Source organism: Marmota monax, unplaced genomic scaffold, assembly GCF_021218885.2.
Source record: "Marmota monax isolate L192 unplaced genomic scaffold, Marmota_monax_Labrador192_F-V1.1 WCK01_AAM20220418_F8-fsc00049, whole genome shotgun sequence".
NCBI classification, from domain to species: domain Eukaryota; kingdom Metazoa; phylum Chordata; class Mammalia; order Rodentia; family Sciuridae; genus Marmota; species Marmota monax.
In genome coordinates, this window is record NW_026694221.1 from 9722910 (window position 1) to 9744824 (window position 21915).

At 37.3% G+C, this 21915-nt stretch overlaps 1 pseudogene; it reads left to right on the plus strand.

The window, feature by feature from the left end:
• Positions 1-20285: 20285 nt before the first annotated feature.
• Positions 20286-21327, plus strand: LOC124108097 (interferon-stimulated 20 kDa exonuclease-like 2; annotated as a pseudogene).
• Positions 21328-21915: the final 588 nt, after the last annotated feature.

A 21915-nucleotide genomic window follows, 5' to 3' on the forward strand; every position in this document is an offset into this window, starting at 1 on the left:
TTCCTAGTACAAACTTTGTGAAAGTCAAATAGAATTATTTGCCTTCTTCACCCACAATACTCTGTTATATACAGCACTTTTTTGTATCTCATTTGTTATTATAATATTAATTTTGAATGAATATTTTTCACTTTCGTTATTGTATCACTAATGCACAATTCACAGGTTATATCTACTATACTAAATGATACATTCTCCAAAAAGGTATAATAGCTTCAGTTCATTGTTGTAAGTAGCAGTTGTTTATAGTTATTAGGTAAATTAAGGTTTTATTCCTAGGTAAATTAATTTTATGTTTTCAAAACACGATATAAGCACACAATGAAATTCATTATAAAGGATTATTTTAGTTCAACAGTCATTTATTGAGGGTGTCCTATATGCTACCTTCCATGTCACACAGTAGAGATAAATACAACTAAAATCTATGGTGTACTTAATGAGTTTAGAATGTTGAGAAAGGCAGGCACAGAAATAATAATTCTAATTTAATCTGCTAGGTACAACTGAGAAGTATGTATAGAAAACCATGGAAGCAGTATGAAATAAAAGAGAAAATAATATCGACCTATGAGGATTCAAAGTTGATTTCTTCAAAGTGCAAAGTTGATATTCTTTCCAGTAACATCTAAACTGAGTTTTAAAAGAAGATAAAACTGTATCTTAATGAATATAAACCATCTTTCTTGAGTCCAACCACAGTTTTACATGAAAGTTACAGCTAAACTCAAGATATTTTGCCCTAATTTTTTTATTTATAGTAACACAACTGTAATTGATCTGTCATGGCTTAGTATCTGTTTGATAAAGAAACATAACAATCCAAAATAATCCTCTTATTTTCATATATCATGACTGTTTAAGAAGGTGATTTTATCTCAGAGGATACACTAATGATAAGATTTTTGAGAGTCTTGGGGGGAAAAAAGAAAAATAATTTGGAAGCTAGATTGAAACCACTATTTTTAATCTTGTCAATAACCAAGAAACATTTTTATTTTGTTGTTTATATTTCCAGATTTCTTGGATGTAGCAGATAATGTTGAATCTCTGATTATCTTAATAATGCCTTCGTTACTACTTCTCAAGGTTTGTTTCTTAATTGACAGATTTCACTATTTTTAATATAATTTTAAATATGAAAAAATAAGAGAATCTTTTTTATTAATTTATTTTAATTAGGTATATATGAGAGAAGCACGCATTTTGATTCATCACATACAATTTCAGCACAACTTTTCATTTCTCTGGTTGTACACGATGTAGCATCGCACCATATGTGCAATCATACATGTACCTAGGGCAATGATATCCATCTCATTTCACTATCTTTTCTAGCCCCATGATCTCACCACTCCCTCCCCTTTGCCCAATCAAAGCTTCTCCATTTCTCCCATTCCCACCCCCCCATTATGGATCTGCATCCACTTATCAGAGAGAACATTTGGCCTTTGGTTTTTTTGGGATTGACTTACTTTGCTTAGCATGATATTCTCCAACTCCATTTACCTGCAAATGCCATAAATTTATTATCTCTTACATTAAGAGTAATATTAAGAGTAATATTCCATTGTCATTGTGTATATATATCACAGTTTCTTTATGCATTTATCTATTGAAGGGCATCTAGGTTGGTTCCCCAGATTAGCTATGATGAATTGAGTTGCTATGAACATTGATGTGGCTCTGACACTATAGGATGCTGATTTTAAGTCCTTTGGGTATAGCAAGGAATGGGATAGCTGGGCCAAATGGTTGTTCCATTCCAAGTTTTTTAAGGAATGTCCATACTGCTTTCCAGATTGGTTGCACCAATTTGCAGTCCCACCAGCAATGTATGAGTGTGCATTTTCCCCCACATCCTTGTCAGCACTTATTGTTGTTTATGTTGTTGATAACTGCTATTCTGACTGGACTGAGATAAAATCTTACAGTAGTTTTGATTTGCATTTCTCTAATTATTAGAGATGTTGAACATTTTTTCATATATTTGTTGATTGAATCTTTTGGAACCAGCTCCTACTATCACTACTACAAATGGAAAACAAAGCTCAACATCTATCTGCTTACATAACCTTAGAAGGCTGTGCTACTTTCCAGTCCCAGTTTCCTTATCTGTGAAATACACAGTAAGATACACATGAATATATTTATGACGCAAGTTCGTAAGTCACTTTTTTCATTTTTATGCTTGCTTTGAGCATTATTTACAATCTCTTCTTTACTTTCCAAATTTAATTAATCCAATATCTTCTAATTATTCCTACAAGTTACTGTTCAGACTATTGTTTCTTGGGAAGAAACTGATTTCTTTCCTTTTGTGCCACAAATGTGGCTTCTCTTGATAGGTAGTTTCATATAAATATTTGTGCTAAAATATTTACAATTCTGTATTATATGGTCAGTTTCTCTCTCTCTCTCTCTCCCTCCATTGCTGGGAGCCATTAGCCAAGTAGGTATGACAATTTCCTTGCCAGCATACCCCATGTTGCTGACATGTTGCAGTGACATTGAATGTAGGTGACCTTGCTCAAGGACCAAGGCAGATTAGGGTGTTCCAGGTTTTAAGATAATCGTGTTTAGGGGGTTCCCAGTTTAGGTTCCAGGTTTAAGGTTTAAGATTATTCCTGCTGGGAATAGGGCGTATCCTGCTGCCTGAGTTCCCCTTGAGTTCTCACGGGATTTAGACAGTATATTTTGGAGATAGAAGCCCAGTGGAGGTGGATTTGGGCAGAGAACGTGGATTTCCCCAGAACATGATTGTTGACGGCTGGTGTGAGTTCGGGAATAAAGAGTTGCTGTTTGAATCTACAAGCTGTGTGGTGGCTCGTGATTGTGTGCCCAGCCAGACTGCAGCATTTGTGCCTAGCCAGACTGCGGCATTTGTGCCCAGCCAGACTGTGGCACTCCATCTCTCTCTCTCTTCCTCCGTCCCTCCGTCCCTTCCTCTCTCTCTCTCTGTCTCTTATATTAGATAAGAAACTATTGAGATTAGAATATTGAATTTTGAATTATTTGTGCTTAATATTGTGATTCCTACAAGTTTTGTTCAGTTATTAGAAGTCTACAGTGTTTAAAGAACATGAACAGTTGTTTATAACTAGAGAATATAAATATACATAGCATATCCAAAATACAATAATTTATATAATATACTAGAAGTTACAAATTATAATGAAATTTTTTAAAAGCAGAGGAAGTTCAAGGGAAATATAAGTGTAGGAATAGTGCCCTTTTAAAAGGGTCGTTATGGCATGTCTCCTTTTAAAAGTATTTAAACAAAGAGAATATGGCCTTGAGGAAGCAGCCACATGGTTATGGGAAAAAATATATTTCAGAATCTAAATCCTGTCTACATACATGAATATACCACAGTGAATCTCACCATTATGTGCATCCACAAAAATGGGTTCCTAACTAGAAAAGGATAAATACAAATAGAAACAAAGTGGAAAAACCTTAAGGATTTAAATCCTTAGGGTGTTTGAAGCACAATAAAGAGACTAATGTAGTAAAACAGATGTCTAAAAAGAGTAATAAGAAAGATTAGGCATGTAGTAGGTAAGAGTCAGAGTATGTTGAGTTTTATAAGGTTTTGCAATAACTTTTGACTTTTGACTGGGTAAACTGGGAATCAATGAAGAAATATGAGGAGAAAGGAGAATGATCTATATTTAAAGGAATTCTCCCATCTTCTATGTTGAAAAAGTTGGAAATTTCATATGCATTAGTGGTGAGATAATTTAAAGGCAAAACTTTTAATCCATATAAGAGATAATGGAAGCTTTAACTGGTTGTTATTGATGGGGCTGAGGGGCTAAAGGAGTTCTCTGATTATGAATATATTTTGTATATGGAGTATATGCATGGAGTATGTTAGAAAGAAAAAAAAGAATAGCTTTAACATTTTAGACTGAACATTTTGAATTATAGAGTTATCATCATTTAAGATGAGGAAAGCTATAGATGGAACATGTTTGGACTGAAAGAACTCAAGTAGAGGGAACAGAAAGCTAGATATGAATTATAACTATATTTAAGAGAAATTTTGAATTTGGATATATAATAGTGGGAGTCCTTGGTGTGTAGACAGATGGTATTTATAACAAAGACACACGATAAAAAAAAAGTGAAGAGGTCTGTTGTGGTTTGGATGTGAGGTATTCCCAAAAAGCTCACATGTAAGACAATTCAAGAAGGTTCTGAGGATAAATGATTGGGTTGTGATTAACCCAACCAGTGAATTAAACCCCTAATAGGGATAAACTACGTGGTAACTAAAGTGGTAGGGTAGGGGTGGAAGAGGGGGGAATTGGGGTTGTGGCTTTGGGGCATATATTTATATCTGATCATCATATCAGCTGCTTCCCTCTATCACACTCTCTGCTATGAGCCTGAGGAATGGAGTCTGCTGTCTATAGATTGAGACCTCTGAAACTGTGAGCCCCTAAATAAACTTTTTCTCCTCTACAGTTGTTTGGACAGGTCTTTTTATCATAATGGCAAAATAGCTGACTAAAACATGATCCAGAACTGAATTTTTGGCATTATAATATAAGGACAAGGAACAGGCAAAAGGAAAAAAGCAGAGAGGAGTTATAGAACATGTGCTCTGCAAGTCAACTAGAAACAAATCAAGAAAATATTCTCTTAAATGAATTGCCTTTTTGACATTCTCAAAAATTTACTCCATGATTACTACATGGATTACATCTGTATGCAAGGTCTTTTTCACGACAACCCTTGTGTGATTCAATTAAATATATCCTTTATTTGTTGTAGGTTTTCTGGGAAAAGCCTCTGTTTGCCTTACATCTACAGAGATCCTATCCCTAATATTTCTATTTATTTTTACATGATTTAAAGAGTAGATACTAAAACAATGTTCTTTTTTAATGGTTCTTTTTAGTTATACATGACAGTAGAATTCACTTTGATATAATTACATAAGCATGGAATTTATCTTGTTCTAGTTAGGATCCCATTTTTGTGGATGCACATAATGGTGGTATTCACTGTGGTATATCATTGTATATACATAGGATTTAGATTCATTGCACTATCTTCCCTTGTCCTAACTCCACTCCCTTTCATTCATTCCCCTTTGTCTAATCCATTAAACTTCTATTCTGCTCTCACCCCACTGTGGGTTAGCTTTCTCATATCAGTGAAAACATTCTATCTTTGTTGTTTGAGGATTGTTTCAGTTAGCTTGATAGCCTACAGATCCATCCATTTACTGGAAGATGTAATAAAGTCATTCTTCTTCTTGGCTGAGTAATATTCCATTATGTGCATATAGGACATATTCTTTATCCATTCATCTGTTGAAGGGCACTGAGATTGCCTTCATAGCTTAGCTATTGTGAATTGTGCTGCACCAATTCTTTGCAATTTCTCTGAACATGCTGACTTATTTTTGAGGAGAAATACATTTCCAATGCATACATCAGAGAGTTTCAGGAGGCCTTAAAAATGTGAAAAAGTGGATGTTGTAATCCCACAAAATAGAATAATGAAATCATTGCTGAAAATAGGGTAGATTATGAGGTAGATTATGAATTCTATAACTATTATCTTTTGAATACTTAGGACATATCACTCCATGTTTTTGCTTTTTCAAATCCAAGAATAGTTGTTACTAATAGATTATAGAAAATTCTTTGAATAAATTCAAAAGATTGACTGAAATTCTTGAATTATAATGATCAAAAATTGAGGAAAAACTGTCTTATTTTTACATTAATATTTTAAAAGCAGATTTTAGATTTTTTTCTACTCAAACTAAATTAGAAGGGATTTTATTTACCAATTCTACAAAATAAGTTTTTAAGGAACATTAAATGTGGGTCACTCTGCGGGAAGAAACAGGGACTTCATCTTTTGTATATTTAAAATTTCCTACTTAGTTAAGTAAGAAGTAACAGGTCTATTAATGGTATTAGTGGTAAGTTCAAATGGGGAATTGAGCATGTTTTATTATAATTAGATATAAACTGGTTCTGAGAATATGAAATTTAAGTTGTTATTAACTTGAAATTCCCCAAGGCATAACAACACAAAATAGGATATCTAGAGGGGGCATTAGAATACCCTGTAATTAGTCTAATTAGCTGTGAGGTAATAAGACTTATAGTGGCATATTTATGAACAAATGGATAGTTGCTGAAATTAAAATGACATCCTTTCATATGTTTGTGGTAATACTGAAACTAATATATTCTCTTGTTTCTTAAGGAAGTTTAAATTACTAAAGGGAATTTTCAAAAGTAAAATATGCCTTTTGTTAGTTGGAATTCAAAATTGAACAAAAAAAATCACCTTCAAGTCCAGAGTGCTAAGATTAAGCCTAATTGGCAGAGAGCAAATAGAAGTTAATATACTGAAAAGAAATATTAGAGTCATATATGAAAGCACCATTATCCTTCAAAAGCCTACTTACATTAGATTTACATAATAAAATACTCTGATGTCTTTAACATTTAAAATAGAATGGATTCTAAGATACAAGTTATAAAATATCTGAACATCAAATGGCAATTAGACATAAATAGCAAAAGCTAAAGAATAATCCAATTCACTTTCTAGGAAAAAGTAGGTTAGATTAAATTGAAGGTGATTTCTATCACTTTACTAATAGTTTGGCTTCTGTTAAGAAAAAAAGTTTATTGCTGTAGTAGAATGGAGATTCTTAACGTAAAATGTGCCCTAATTAGTAATCTAACATTTCTAATCCCTAATATTCCCTAATATTCTGAATTGTTATAAAGTGTGACTTTGACTTTTTTTTTAATTTGTTGATTGAAGTCAGGGCACATTACCACTGAACTACATCCCAGTCGTTTTTATTTTTATTTTTTATTTTGAGATAGGGTCCTAATGAATTGTTGAGGGTCTTACTAAATTTCTGAGACTGTCCTTCAGGTTGTAATTTTCCTGCCTCAGCCACCCAAATCACTAGGATTATAAGAATGCACCATTTTCCCACCTTTTGACCCTAATATTTCATGATTCTCTTTAATGTAATGACCCATTCTTCAAGAAATAACCTATCCTTAAAAAGAAAAAAAGAAAAAGGAAAGGGAATATCCTTTCTTTATTTGGAGAGAAGGAAAACTTATCATTTTTCCTTCTTAAACTAAGGCAGAGGCAGATGTCAATAAACTGTGACTTACTATCAGACTAGATCCAATATGCCTGATTTTGAATGGTCCAAGAGAAGAATGTTTTCATGCCAGTGTTTTTAAAAAATCAGAAGAGTTATATATTAAATGACACATAGAATTTTTATGAAATTAAAATTTTCTATCAATTAAATTTTATTGGAACACAACCAATAGGTTAAGATTTCCATTTTACAAATCCACATAATCATATTATAAAATATGTATTGTCTCAATAGTCACCACAAAGATGGAAAGCACCAGCCTGAAGTGGCAAGGTACATTGCTGGTGGGACTGCAAATTGGTGCGGCCAATTTGGAAAGCAGTATGGAGATTTCTTGGAAAGCTGGGAATGGAGCCACCATTTGACCCAGCTATTCCCCTTCTTGGTCTATTCCCTAAAGACCTAAAAAGAGCATGCTACAGGGACACTGCTACATCGATGTTCATAGCAGCACAGTTCACAATAGCAAGACTGTGGAACCAACCTAGATGCCCTTCAATAGACGAATAGATAAAAAAAATGTGGCATTTATACACCATGGAGTATTACGCAGCACTAAAAAATGACAAAATCATAGAATTTACAGGGAAATGGATGGCATTAGAGCAGATTATGCTAAGTGAAGCTAGCCAGTCCCTAAAAAACAAATGCCAAATGTCTTCTTTGATATAAGGAGAGTAACTAAGATCAGAGTAGGGACGAAGAGCAGGAGAAGAAGATTAACATTTAACAGGGATGAGAGGTGGGAGGGAAAGGGAGAGAGAAGGGAAATTGCATGGTAATGGAAGGAGACCCTCAGGGTTATACAGTGGAGGGGGTAGAGAGAGAGGAGGGGGTAGAGAGAGAGGAGGGGAGGGGAGGGGAGAGGTGGGGAGGGGGGAGTGTGGAGGATGGGAAAGGCAGCGGAGCACAACAGACACTAGTATGGCAATATGTAAATCAATGGATGTGTAACTGATGTGATTCTGCAATCTGTGTATGGGGTGAAGGTGGGAGTTCATAACCCACTTGAATCAAAGTGTGGAATATGATATGTCAAGAAATTTGTAATGTTTTGAACAACCCACAATAAAAAAATTTGTTCTTATAGGGTCATTTGGTCAAAGGAAACAAAACAAAACAAAAACCTGTTCAAAATACTTAACTATGTTTTAATACAGTTCTATAAGTTCTGAGTCAAATGGAAGATATATTTAAGTGTTTTCAGGAGTGGAGTGTGTTGAAAAAATAGAGAAAGCACTGGCTTGGCTTTATGCTCAAGCTCATATCCTTGTATTAAGATCCTTAAACTTTGAAGCATATCCTAAAGTAAATGAATTTTCATTTCTCTCCTTCTAATTCATAAGTTATGACCTCTCCTAACTTCCCCTTTAAACTTGATCTTGTAATGATTAGGAAATGAGGTGTAGAAATACTGAAAAGGAAAGAGAAAACACAGTAATCAGGTAAAAGGGATTGAAGGATGTAAGTGCTCAGCACAATTCTATATTAAAAATGTATTTCTTTTTAAAAATGTATTAGGTGTATGATACACTTTCATGGATAATATTTTAAAGATAAAACCGATACAATTTACATAAACAAGTAAAATTATAATGACCTAACAACCCCAAAAAGGTGAATTTTGTTGAATTTCTTCTGGAAAATTTTCCCTATGCAAATAAATTCTATTGTAGTGTATTAATATATTTTAACATATTCATGTCTACTTTCTACAAATTGCTCATTTTCCCTGCTCATACCTATTTCCCCCCTCTTTCCCATACAACGTGCTATGTTGCTTAGTTAACTTCATAAATAGAAAATATTATTGATAACATATTACTTGTTGAGTGGAAGAGGATGATAAGCAAATTGGATGTCAGAACAATAGTTACAAAATATACCTGTATGGGTATAAAAAGCAACTGGAATATAGCTCTCCCCATTTGGATAATTTAGTGATGAGAACTAAGTCAGGCGCAACCTTAGAAAGACAAAAGAGAAGCTTAGCAGTTCTTTGGTAAAGTGGGAATATACTATACACAAATATTAATTGAATATTGGGTTTTCCTGTTATTGAAAGTGATTTGTGTCACTCAACAATTAGCAGTTTGGTATAAAAATGAGTGGATATCTTGTAGAAATATTAAAAGTTTTCTAATGTAAAAAACAATTTAAAATAAAAATATTCTAACCAACCAAGATGTTTTATAAAATGGTAGTATATTAAAATAATGAGTATACTACATGAATTTCTGTGTCACTGTATCCAAGAAAAAAAATCACATATAGCTTATTAAAGAAAATATATTCCAGATGAAATATTATCAAATTACTATTCTACAGTCTTTTGGGAACTATTAAAATGAAACATTATTTCATCACTAGTCAAAGACAATAAGATGATGTAGCTCCAGTGTTAATCTGAATTAGGCAAGAATATAATTTATAATGCAGTAACACCAATTGTTTCAAATATGAACTAATCACATTTGTTTTGAGTAGAAATATTGATTTTTCAAAAGCAAAACTTGCCATAGTTTTAAAAATGTAAATTTCAAGTTACACTTAAAATTACATTTTTTAATTTACATTATTTTAAGTCACATAAAATTTTATAAGTGTAAATGGAAAAGAAATGCAAACAGATGGTCTTTCATCCAATTTCAAGGAAATCTAGCGATTTGATTTAACTCTTTTCCTAATCCCCTTTAAACCACTTATAATCTAATTGTTTATCAAATTCAAGATAATTTACCAATTAAACATCTATACTGAGAGCCGAGATCAATTATATATTGATAAGTAATTGGGACTTATTAAATGTAGCTGTGATAAAGAATTGCATAACCCTGAGGGTATTACAGGACTAGTTAGTAACACACATACACACACACACACACACACACACACACACAAGAAGGCACAGACTAAATATAAATGTGAAGGAGCTCTAAATTTAAGGAATTCCATGAACTACATTGGTCTCTTATGTATTCTATGTATTTCCCAAGTGGGGAGAGACTGGGACATGGTTTGGGACTGTTCTTCATTGTGTGGTGGTTCTTGTCTTGTGCAAGTAAATGCTTTAAACCTATGTAAATACACCCATAAGGAAATGAAATTATTAGATGTCAGAGCTAAGCTTGTGCTAAGTTCTTTCCATTCAGTACCTGCCTCTCTTACCTTTAGGAAAGCACTACTACCCCAATCTTATCAAAATTGATATGTCTGATTTTGCTCATTCTATATCTATAATTTTAACTATGTCCTCCTTTCTGTTTGGCTTATTTTGTTCAGCATTTTCTTTGTGAGATTCATCCATACTGTGAAAATTTGGGAGATATTTTGTTAATTTTTATTATTGTGCATTATCTATTCTATTGTTGTAGAAATGGTAGCATTTATCCATTGTACTGTTAACAGATATTTGGTATGTTAACAGATATTTTGGCTTTGAAAATTCTTTTTTTTAAATTTTTATTGTTGGTTGTTCAAAACTGTCGCGACCCCCTTGCCCGCAAGGAAGACGCAACTCGAGAATCTTCTCTCAACAGTTTTATTCAGGTCCCTGGATATTTCTTCTTCTTTTTTTCTCGGGTGCCCCTCCCAGCCTTAATAAAGCATCCCAAGCCCCAATGCAAAGCTGCCGCGTGGAACTTTCTCACAGGGTGGTGAAAAATCATGTGCCAACTTTCCCAGATAAGAAGTTGTTTGTCACAGACCACAGCGGAGCCAGCGCCATCTTGTAATGGCGACCATAATCTGCAGAAACGGCAGAAGCGGCTCACCACAGTTCCCCCTTTTCTGTTTTATTAAAACAATACAGGCGAGAGTAGAGGTCCTATCCCACTGTGCAGAAGTGGCTGCATAGTATGGCTCAGTCCCAAGGAGGGCCCTTCCCCAGATCTGAGGCCATATCAGCCGACGCCTTTTTTCGTGGGGCGGGGCGTGAACGCGTCTAACCCGCATGCAATAGGACATGCTCTCCTTGAGGTCCACGTCAAGGATCACTCAAGTGCAGTGCCTTGCCTCGCATCCTGTATCGTGACGATGGTGGACGAAGGGGGATAGCTGAGGCTGAACTGTGGCTGTTTATAACGACAAACAAGTTGACAGCACCCTGAAAGAAAGGCACGAACTTCAAGGCGATAGAAAAGCACTAGTGTGGAAACCCATCTGCGTGCAATGGCAGTAAGACCGGCAGAGTGCAAGGGCTTTCCAACACTAAGAGAATAACAAGGAAAGTCATGTCGATCCCAGTGCAATGTTATAATAACTTGAGGTGTAACGACCATGACAAAGGTTTACTGCTTAAGATGCGCAAGCCAGACTTGAGGTGAGTTGCCATTTTCTAAAGCTGCAAGAGCTTGTATGATCATAGCCTTTTCTTGTGCATGGCGAGTCTTAAGGCGACAGAGAAGCCACAAACAGAGTACAACACCGAAGCAACACATTGCACCAAAAATGCCTACTCCCACCCACTCTTTGAATAAGGAAAAAGCAGAAGATATCCAATCGGTGAATTGACCCAAAGTCACGGGATCGACACGGGTACTATTCAAAACAGCAATCTGAGTTAGTTGAGACTGGATCAAGTTTTCTGCTGCCATGGACCAGGTTCCGGATAGATACTCTCCGATGATGCGGGAGGCATTTCTGGAATTATTAAATCTGACAGAGGTTATACATAAATGTGCACGTTGATCAACACAACCCAAATGTACTAGGTCAGACAATTCCTCAACTTGAGCTTGAAGCAGATCTATCCTTTGATTAGCAGCTAGAATCCCAGATAAAGTGTGTTGATTAATTCTACTTTGAGATTCAAGTATGGTGGATGTTTGTTGAATAACCTGATTAATAGTGGCAGCAGTTTGTACCTGGCTGGCCATGGCTACTCCAGCTGTAACTGCTACAGCAGCAGATACCGCCACAGCTGTCACTATGGCTGCCGTAATTCCAAAATCTCTATGGGCTCTAATCAGTTCAACAATAGGAAATGACTCTGAATCTGTAGTAACCGGAATTGGGACAAAGGTTGGAATTTTCATAACCACTGCCGTAGTCCAGGAGCCATTCCAACACTCAGACAAGTAGCAAGTAACATTAGAACAATTAAGCATCCCCTGTAATGTAACATTAGCCAAAAGAAACAGGAACGGAGATTGGAGACGGACTGCTGTGGAGGGTAATGTAGCATTAGATAATTGTGAATTATTTGTAGAAATTTTAAGCCTCCTACCTCGCTCCGAGTCTTGGGTACTGCCAGAAACATTAAACAGCCAACTTTGGACTCCTAATATTTCCCTGGGGAAACACAAGAGCGGACTAGACTAGCCCAATCTGAGGGAGTCATGCAAAATCTAGTAAGTCCCTCCACCTGAGTGAGAGTGAAAGCGGCATCTATGCCATAAGTGCGGACAGATTCTGCCAAGGTTTTAATTATCTTAAAGTCTAAAGGCTCATGATATCTTCCCCTGTTATTGTTCTGAAATACAGGGTATGCAAGTCCCATATCTATATTAACTGTCCTCCAAACTTGTGCATGAAAAGATCTCCCGGAACCTTGGCACCCCCCACATACGGAGGTGGGGCAATCGGCACCATATCTTCTTCTAGATATTCTACCTCCTCCTCCTCAGAGTTTTGTTGACCAATGTTAACTCCCTTCCCCTTCTTACAGTAGGCCTGCGTGCCCTGTGTCTCCTTTTTCTTCTTTTTCATTTTTATCTTATGTAGTTGTTGTAACAATATATCAAGGTCCTCAGAACTCTCTGAGTCGCTTGTGTTCTCAGGCGTTTTTAATTCGGTCAAGTCTGGGTAGAGCCTTCTCCTATTTTTATCTTCAGGCTCTTTTGCCTTCTCACTACTGTTACTTTTAATACTCTCTGCCACTTCACTACATGATCCTTCAGATTTTTCCTCATGCAGCTGCTCAAGAATAGCTTGACCCTCACTCACAGCTTCCTGGCATTTACCATCTGTAAGGCAACCACGGACCATTTTCCAAAGGGGGATCACCCCACCCTCTAATATGCCCTGCTCAGAAGCAAAGTCAAGATCTTTGCCTAATTTATCCCAACTAGGCACAGTAAGGCTGCCCGAAAATGCAAACCACGGTGCAGCGATATCTATCTTCTGTAAAAATCTCTGTAAAGTACTATGTTTCACTTCCAGTCCCTTGGAACGTAACAGGCCATCTAGGGCCAGGAGAAGCGGACTTGAAGATGCGGCACCCATGACGCAACAACAAAGAAAGCACAAAAAAAAGAAAGCGAAAGTAGGAGCGAAAGTACACAGTGCAGCTGCAATAAAATATAAGGCTCTCTCTTTCATTACAGAGGAGCTGTCCCGCTTTGGTCGCGGATCCCACTTACTAGGGACTAACCCCGCTTTGATCGTGGATCCCACTTATTGGGACTAACCCCGCTTTGGTCGCAGATCCCACTTACCTGGGACTAACCGGTGCACCACCCCTGACTGTTGAAAGTTCTGGTTCCCGGGTCTCGGCGCCACTTGTCGCGACCCCCTTGCCCGCAAGGAAGACGCAACTCGAGAATCTTCTCTCAACAGTTTTATTCAGGTCCCTGGATATTTCTTCTTCTTTTTTTCTCGGGTGCCCCTCCCAGCCTTAATAAAGCATCCCAAGCCCCAATGCAAAGCTGCCGCGTGGAACTTTCTCACAGGGTGGTGAAAAATCATGTGCCAACTTTCCCAGATAAGAAGTTGTTTGTCACAGACCACAGCGGAGCCAGCGCCATCTTGTAATGGCGACCATAATCTGCAGAAACGGCAGAAGCGGCTCACCACACAAAACATTACATAGTTCTTGACATATCATATTTCACACTTTGATTCAAGTGGGTTATGAACTCCCATTTTTACCCCGTATACAGATTGCAGAATCACATCACATCGGTTACACATCCACTGGTTTACATATTGCCATACTAGTGTCTATTGTATTCTGCTGCCTTTCCTATCTCTACTATCCCCCCCTCCCCTCCCCTCCCTTCTTCTCTCTCTACCCCCTCTACTGTCATTCATTTCTCCCCCTTGTATTATTTTTCCCTTTCCCCTCACTTCCTCTTGTATGTAATTTTGTATAACCATGAGGGTCTCCTTCCATTTCCATGCGATTTCCCTTCTCTCTCCCTTTCCCTCCCACCTCTCATCCCTGTTTAATGTTAATCTTCTTCTCATGCTCTTCCTCCCTACTCTGTTCTTAGTTACTCTCCTTATATCAAAGAAGACATTTGGCATTTGTTTTTTAGGGATTGGCTAGCTTCACTTAGCATAATCTGCTCTAATGCCATCCATTTCCCTGCAAATTCCATGATTTTGTCATTTTTTAATGCAGAGTAATACTCCATTGTGTATAAATGCCACATTTTTTTTTTTATCCATTCGTCTATTGAAGGGCATCTAGGTTGGTTCTACAGTCTTGCTATTGTGAATTGTGCTGCTATGAACATTGATGTAGCAGTGTCCCTGTAGTATGCTCTTTTTAGGTCTTTAGGGAATAGACCAAGAAGGGGAATTGCTGGGTCAAATGGTGGTTCCATTCCCAGATTTCCAAGAAATCTCCATACTGCTTTCCAAATTGGCCACACCAATTTGCAGTCCCACCAGCAATGTACAAGTGTACCCTTTTCCCCACATCCTCGCCAGCACTTGTTGTTGTTTGACTTCATAATGGCTGCCAATCTTACTGGAGTGAGATGGTATCTTAGGGTGATTTTGATTTGCATTTCTCTGACTGCTAGAGATGGTGAGCATTTTTTCATGTACTTGTTGATTGATTGTATGTCCTCCTCTGAGAAGTGTCTGTTCAGGTCCTTGGCCCATTTGTTGATTGGGTTATTTGTTTTCTTATTGTTTAATTTTTGGAGTTCTTTGTATACTCTGGATATTAGGGCTCTATCTGAAGTGTGAGGAGTAAAGATTTGTTCCCATGATGTAGGCTCCCTATTTACCTCTCTTATTGTTTCTCTTGCTGAGAAAAAAAAAAAAAACTTTTTAGTTTGAGTAAGTCCCATTTGTTGATTCTAGTTATTAACTCTTGTGCTATGGGTGTCCTATTGAGGAATTTGGAGCCCGACCCCACAGTAGGTAGTTCGTAGCCAACTTTTTCTTCTATCAGATGCAGTGTGTCTGATTTGATATCAAGCTCCTTGATTCATTTTGAGTTAACTTTTGTGCATGGCGAGAGAAAGGGATTCAGTTTCATTTTGTTGCATATGGATTTCCAGTTTTCCCAGCACCATTTGTTGAAGATGCTATCCTTCCTCCATTGCATGCTTTTAGCCCCTTTATCAAATATAAGATAGTTGTAATTTTGTGGATTGGTCTCTGTGTCCTCTATTCTGTACCATTGGTCCATCCGCCTGTTTTGGTACCAGTACCATGCTGTTTTTGTTACTATTGCTCTGTAGCATAGTTTGAAGTCTGTTATCGCTATACCACCTGATTCACACTTCCTGCTTAGAGTTGCTTTTGCTATTCTGGGTCTTTTATTTTTCCATATGAATTTCATGATTGCTTTCTCTATTTCTACAAGAAATGCCATTGAGATTTTGATTGGCATTGCATTAAACCTATAGAGAACTTTTGGTAATATCGCCATTTTGATGATGTTAGTTCTGTCTATCCATGAACAGGATATATTTTTCCATCTTCTAAGATCTTATTCTATTTCTCTCTTTAGGGTTCTGTAGTTTTCATTGTATAAGTCTTTCACCTCTTTTGTTAGGTTGATTCCCAAGTACTTTATTTTTTTTTTTTTGAGGATATTGTGAATGGAGAGGTTGTCCTCATTTCCATTTCAGAAGATTTGTCGCTGATATACAGGAATGCCTTTGATTTATGCGTGTTGATTTTATATCCTGCCACTTTGCTGAATTCATTTATTAGCTCTAATAGTTTCTTTGTAGACACTTTTGGGTCTGCTAGGTATAGAATCATGTCACCTGCAAATAGTGATAATTTAAGTTCTTCTTTTCCTATTTTTATGCCTTTAATTTCTTTCATCTGTCTAATTGCTCTGGCCAGTGTTTCGAGAACTATGTTGAACAGAAGTGGTGATAGAGGGCATCCCTGTCTTGTTCCAGATTTTAGAAGGAATGCCTTAAATTTTCTCCATTCAAAATGATGGTAGCCTGAGGCTTAGCATAGATAGTTTTTACAATATTGAGGTATGTTCCTGTTATCCCTAGTTTTTCTAGAGTTTTGAACATAAAGGATGTTGTACTTTGTCGAATGCTTTTTCCGCATCTATCGAGATGATCATATGGTTCTTATCTTTAAGTCTATTGATGTGGTGAATAACATTTATTGATTTCCGCATATTGAACCAGCCTTGCATCCAAGGGATGAATCCTACTTGATCATGGTGCACAATTTTTTAAATATGTTTCTGTATCCCATTCACCAGAATTTTGTTGAGGATTTTTGCATCTAGGTTCATTAGAGATATTGGTCTGTAGTTTTCTTTCTTTGAAGTGTCTTTGTCTGGTTTAGGAATCAGGGTGATTTGGCCTCATAGAATGAATTTGGAAGTTCTCCCTCTTTTTCTATATCCTGAAATAACTTGAAAAGTATTGGTATTAGTTCTTCTTTAAAGGTTTTGTAAAACTCTGCTGTATACCAATCCGGTCCTGGGCTCGTCTCTTTTTTCAGTTTCTCATGCGAGAGCGCCAGCTATCTTGAGGGAAACTTTGGAGGTAACCAGCTAATAGATGGTTTGATTAGTCTTTCACCACTATACCTAGGTCGGACTACCGATTTGCACGTCAGGACCGCTATGGACCTCCACCAGAGTTTCCTCTGGCTTCGCCCTGCCCAGGCATAGTTCACCATCGTTGGGGTCCTAACACATGTGCTAGTGCTCCACCTCCCCAGCGCGGTGGGCGAGACAGGATGGTAGTGCTCCCTCAGTGGACTGAAGAGGCCTCGGGATCCCACCTTCACCTTCATTGCGCCAGGGCAGATTTCGTGCGAGCCCCCGACTCTCACACGTGAAAATTCTTATAATTTTTGTTATATATATAAAAATGCATACATTATGAGTGAGAATGACCCCTCATAAGCTCAACAGTAGTTTTCAATTTTTTTCACTGGGAGAGTGCTAGAATTCCAGCTACTTTACATCCATGTCAGCACTTAGTATTTTCTGTCTTCAAAGTATAGAAATTGAATAAGTATGTATAGTTATCTTATTTTAGTTTTCATTTTAATGTTCCTGATGGTAATGATGTGCATGCGCACACACATATACACTTTTCCTTCTTTCTATTTTGCTTTTAGAATCACTAATGAGACCACTTTTTAAAAAAGGAATCAGTATAAATCAGGGCCAATGTAGAAATTGTCCTTTTAGGGTTACGTATTTGTAGAAAGTTTTAACTAACATTTTCCAATTCTAAAACCACAAAAATTTTTACTAGGATATCCTTTAGACATTTTATTAGTTAGCATCAAGAGCTTTAATCTATCTGTGATTTTTATGTCTGTGATTTGGGGTTGATTTTTGTTTTTCTTCTATTCCTTGATAATATAATTACATATCTTTAGTATAATATTAGAATCTCTTAATTATAACTTTATAAGACATCTTTACTCATGGTCTTATACCCCCTACAAATATGTTATTCATTAATATCATCTTGACTATATTTGCTTTTTTCCATTTTAAAATACAACAATCGCACTTGTCAACAAAGTAGACTGCTAATATTTTAACTGAGATAACATTGGATTCAATCACTATTTCATGTGTTCTGAAACTTCACTCAATATAAATAATCTTATATATATCAAAGGCTCTTTCTCTACTATTCAGTGTTTTTTTTTTCTTTCTCAAATGCTCAAAATGTTTATTTGTGCTAATCAAACATATTTTTTTCCACAATGACACTGAGAATCCAAAAAGGTTTTATATAACACATATTTAAAACTCTTTCCTGAAATGTTTTTTTTTTCAAAAAGATGTCAGGTTATCACATTTTCTATGAGTATTATTTTGTCTATGAACAAATTATTTTTCTCTTATGTACTAAACAGAGTTATTGACCTATGCTCATTTGAATTGTAAAAAAAAATGCAAGAAATTATTTGATGAGATCAAAAAAAATGAGGCTAGTCTTTTGTTTTTTCTACTTTATGGATCAAGTTTTTATATTAAGTCATTTGATGTATTATACACAGTTTTGTTATTGATTTTGCAAGAACTAAAATTATGGATTAATACATGCAAATTAACTATGCTCAGTTTTCCATAGTCAAGCTTTATAAAAATGTGAATGTAGATTATTATAATAATACCAACAACTTTACATATCACAATTTATTTTGTTTTCCTGTTTGATGTCCCAAGCAAAAGCAGGCAACTGGAAGCTCTTGAATTAGGTGATAAAGATGTAATAATAGGTTCTTGCTCTAAAGATATGATCAGATAGCCATATTTTCTCCTTAGTAGTTAATTTATTAGAATGTCCTTGCTTCTCTCTTAGGAGTTTGAAGTATGGTTCATTGTTCAATGTTCTGTGTCAGAGTGAGAGATTTCCCTGCTACCAGGTTCCCTCCACAGACTAAGCTAATTAAATACAAAGCAAGAGAGATTTCCACCCTAATAAATCTGCCTGTGGGTTAAGACACTATGTCACTTTGGTAGTTCTTTCAATAAAGCCAGGAGGGATTAAAACTGGAGCTTTTTTAAAATCATTGCACATGACATTAGTAATAGTCTTCCAATCCTACCCTATCACAATGAACGCTTTGACAGGAAAATTTCCCCCTACTTCTCTCAGCAGTCCAAGTGAGATGACCAGCACTTAGGACAACTGACAGATTCTATTATAAAAATCCATACTTTTTTTTAGTAGTGGAAATAAAGAAACTTATTTCCATCTCTATAAATCCTAATTTATCTCACATAACTATATTGAACATAAAACAGTTTTCTGTCTTAAGTCTTCTGATTTTTGACAACTCTCAAGCTTTGTCACTGGTAAAATAGATGTTTATTTTAAATGTTCTGCTTGCTTTACACATGTCCTTTTGTAAATAAAATTGGTAAAAATCCAGTGGTACTTTAATTTCTCAAATATAGCAGATCACATAAGATTGATTTGTAATTGAGTTTACTTTTCTTCAAAGACAAATTCAATTTGATGTAAGTTTACCTTGTTTGCATATTTGGTAACCACCAGCCATTTTTATAAAGCTGCTACTCTTAGATGGCATGACTAAATCTTATTTTAAGTACACAGCTGCAGGACTAGGAAGCCCCTCCTTAACGTGATAATGAAACTGTTATATTTTATATACTACCTTTGTGAAGATAGGCAGTGGTACTGTGTTGTCAATGAGTTGAAGACTTCATTATTAAAATCTACCACTGGATCTGTTTAATCAATAATTCCCCAAATTTATATTATATATTCCATATTATGCAGAACAAAAACGTTCTCCAGAGCTTCCATGAGTGACTTTATCTATTTTTCTAAACCTCTTTTATAATTTGTTTGAGATTATATAACACAAAGTAGCTGCTGAATAATCCTTCCCGTGATACCACCACTGTATTCGCACAGCCACTCCCTTCCTTCCCACAGTGAAAGACTGTGTCCAGATTAAAACACTAGTATTTAAGAAATGAGTATAGAAGATAATTATATAGTTGAAGAAATTTCCCCAATGATTCTATAATAAAGTAAGCAGTGACACTGTATTTAGTTGCCCTACAAATTATGATGTGAGTTATTGAAAACAAAATTCTTCATCCATTTAATTTTTATGTATGGATCTAGGAAGTAAAAATGCATCAGAGAAAATAATGAAAATTGGGCGCTGCGCGCGCGCCAGGGCCCCCACACCTTCCAACCTGCACGCCTGCTGTCCTGGGGCTCCTCAGCACGCACCGACGTCCGCCTCAGGCTCTGGTCGCTTCCATTCCTAGAGGGGCCCATCTTAGAGGCCTATGGGTGCAGGTACCAGGATCGCTTTCTTCCCCCAGGGTTTTCTGCAAACCTTCTCATGTTGGACAATGTGATTCATTAGAAAACGAGCCCCTCATCCTCTTCCTACCTATGAGCCACTCATCCTAACTGCTCTCCCATCATCCACTGCCCTCATGTCTGCAATACTCCTGAATCTGGATTTTGGGGGATCTCCACCCAAAAAAGCTTTGGAAGGAAATGCCAAGCACCAAGTTTGTTAAGAGGCGGCGGCTCTTGGAACAGAGGGACATTCTCAATAAAAAGAAGCAGACCCCTAGCAAGGTGCCTAAATTACACTCAGAACCTCCAAAGAAAGGGGAAAATGTGAGAGAGGATGGCACTTGCAAGATCCCTTCCCTTTCAAAAAAGAACACAGATGCATCCAGCAGTGGGTCAGGATTGTCCCTGGACAAGAAAGTTTCAGTGTCTTGGCTGACCCCTGCTCCTTCAAAGAAGGCTAATTCTGTTACAGCTAAAGTAGATTTGCTGGGGGAATTCCAGAGTGCCCTTTCAAAGATTCAGAGCCGCCCAACTTGCTCCCAAAAGAAGACCCCCCAGAAGAACTCTCCTCAGAACAATGCCACACAGAATTCCACCAGAGCTCAGAGAGTAAGTGCTCCGGAATATCCCAGAAGTTCCCAGGAAAGATGGTGGCAATTGACTTTGAGATGGTGGGCACAGGACCCAAAGGGGATGTTAGTTCCTTGGCTCGATGTAGCATTGTCAACTATGATGGAGATGTGCTTTATGATGAGTACATCCTTCCACCCTGCCACATTGTGGACTACGGGACCAAATGGAGTGGTATCTGCAAGAAGCACATGGTGAATGCTACACCCTTCAAGACCACTCCGAGCCAGATCTTAAAGATACTCTTCGGGAAGATAGTGGTAGGACATGCCATCCACAATGACTTCAAACCCCTACAGTACTTTCACCCCAAGTCCCTCACCGAGACACCTCCCAAATCCCCCTCCTCAACTGGAAGGCCAACTGTCTGGAGAATGCCACCATGTCTCTGAAGCGCCTCACCAAGCAACTGCCACCCCGGGACATACAGGTTGGGAAAGGCCATTCCTCTGTGGAAGACACCCAGACAACCACGGAGCTGTACAAGTTGGTTGAAGTTGAGTTCCCACTCAACAACACCTGGCCCAGGATCTCCCGAAAAACTAGCAGCCGTGGGGAGACAGGCTGCACCCAGGAGAAACAGGGCTGCAGGTCCATGCCTGCCCCTGCTTGCTTCACACCTGTGGAAGCTGGACTTGCTGGGGAGACATTCTTCACTCCAGACCTAATATCCACTGAAATCTCACTTCAGCTCTTGTGTCCTGTATCTGGTTAAGTGTCCCATGGAAGCAGGAGACCTTCACATCAGAATCCAGCCCTAGATTGTTTATATGGTGCTAACCACAGGTCCCAGGGTGCTTTGTGCCAGTCAGGCTTTTTGATTTCCAGGGCAGGGCATACTGGGAAATGTAGTTTCCCACATTGCCTTATCACTAGTGTGGCTGTAAGTCTCTTGTTTTTTAGAAACAGGTTGGGGTTGGGGGGGTCATCCAGGTTGACCTTAAATTCCTGGGCCCCAGCAATCTTCCTTACCTCGGCTTCCTGAGTCGCTGGGACTGGAGGCCTGTGCTCCCAAGCCCAGCATTTTTTATTCTCAAGTAATTAACAGCATCCTTTCACTTTCAAAAGTTTCCTGATTGGATACAGAATGGTGGGGTCACATTGTGTATCCCAGACCCTGCTTTTGCTGCAGAG